Raw genomic sequence first — 1,866 nt, 5'->3', positions numbered from 1 at the left:
TGAGTGGGAGAAAAAAAGTGGATTTATTCAGCTTCAGTTGCTTTTACTGGAGAGAACAACACACAAGATTCCTTCCCCCCCCCCACTGCCGAGCTATAAGGGCTTCTCACTGTAATCTATCAATACAATCCTAGCTCACTGTATTCTCTCACACTTGCTGATCAGTCACCCAGCAGCCAATCAGAGTTGTCTGGCTGATGACCTTTGGCATCCACAACTGATCACATTTCCACAAACCAATTGGCAACCTGTTGTCAATCAAATCTCCCTTGTACATATGTCTTTTGCAAACAATGTCCCCCAGTGCTTCAACAAAGCAGCAGTATAAACACCACACACAATGAGTTTCAGTAATTTGTTCTTTAATAGTCCTGCAATTAATTCTACAGTCCTTTGTTTGAAAGCAGTCCATTCCCTGACTCTGTCCACAATCAAAAATAATGTAAAATAAAGAGGTAGCCTTTATAAATAAATAACGTGCTTTACATCACAAGTGCAAGCAGTTCTGGCAGTGCAGAGAGGATTTGTTTTATACATTCACAGGATGAGGGTGTCGCTGGCTGGACCAGCATTTATTGTCCGTTCCTAATTGCCCTGACGGCATATAGGGGTACATCAGTCTAAACAGCCGACTAATCCCTTTTTTTTAATCTTTCTGAACCTTAAAGGCATCAATTATTTTAAGTATGCGCTTGCTGCATAGTATAATCTCATAGGTTGGAATGTCATGCTTCTAGGAATTCTTGTGCATGTCTGTTTGGATTGTACCAGGATGGATGTGTTGTCCCAGTTGAAGTGATATCCTTCCTCATCTGTATGTAAGGATACTGGTGAGAGTGAGTCATCTCTATTTGTGGCTAGTTGATGTTCATGTAGCTTAGTGGCTAGTTTTTTTTGCCTGTTTGTTCAATGTAGTGTTTGTTACGGTTCTTGCAAGGTATTTTGTAAATGACATTAGTTTTGCTCGTTGTCTGTTTAGGGTCTTTTGGCCCACCAAATCCACACTGACCTTCCAAAGATCATCTCACCCAGACCCATCCCTTACCACTGTAACCCTGTATTCCAGGGCTAGACCACCTAGGTTGCACATCCCGGACCCTATGAGCAATTTAGCATGGCCAATCCACCTAACCTGCACATCTTTGGACTTGGAGGACATACATAGCTGGTGGAATTGAAACTCAACCCATAAATCTGGAAACCAAGCAACGGTGATCATGTAACCAGTATTGATTGTTGTAAAGCCCCATCTGACTCACTGATGCCCTTCAGGGAAAGAATCTTTCTGGTCTACTTGTGACTCCACACCCAGAGCAATTGAGATGATTCTTTTGTTACCCTCTGAGTGTGTGCTGCTCAGTTCAACGACGACCGATACTGGCCTTGCTCATGATCAGCATATCCCCTAAAGGAGAAGGATAACTTCACAAGGCCTGCAGTTGATGCTGACATTGCCCAATCCCTCAATGGCCTTTATAGATTGGGATGAATGTTCTGTCCTAACAGACCATTTTGGAAAGAACAATGCAAGGCTGGGACTCTAATTAATTGGATGCTCGTCATGGACACTGTGGAGCAAATAGTTAGGCATTTTCTGTTTTTTCATTTGCTGAAAATTGCCCTGTTTTCTTATATATTTAAAAATACAACTCTATGAATATTTGTGGTCTCCTTCCTGGATATGAATATAATTTCAATAAAATTAAATAGTTTAATTCATAAGTAATCTGGTAATAAAGTATTTTAATAAGTGACTGCAGCTGATGAGATTAGGCAGAGTTAATGTGTTGTTCAACTTGATACATGTAGCATCCTACAGCAAATCCTGTTGACTTCAGATCAAAATTGGATGATAGCACCCAAGAC

This window comes from Hemiscyllium ocellatum, chromosome 17, assembly GCF_020745735.1.
Source record: "Hemiscyllium ocellatum isolate sHemOce1 chromosome 17, sHemOce1.pat.X.cur, whole genome shotgun sequence".
Lineage (NCBI taxonomy): Eukaryota > Metazoa > Chordata > Chondrichthyes > Orectolobiformes > Hemiscylliidae > Hemiscyllium > Hemiscyllium ocellatum.
This window is presented reverse-complemented; position numbering follows the sequence as displayed.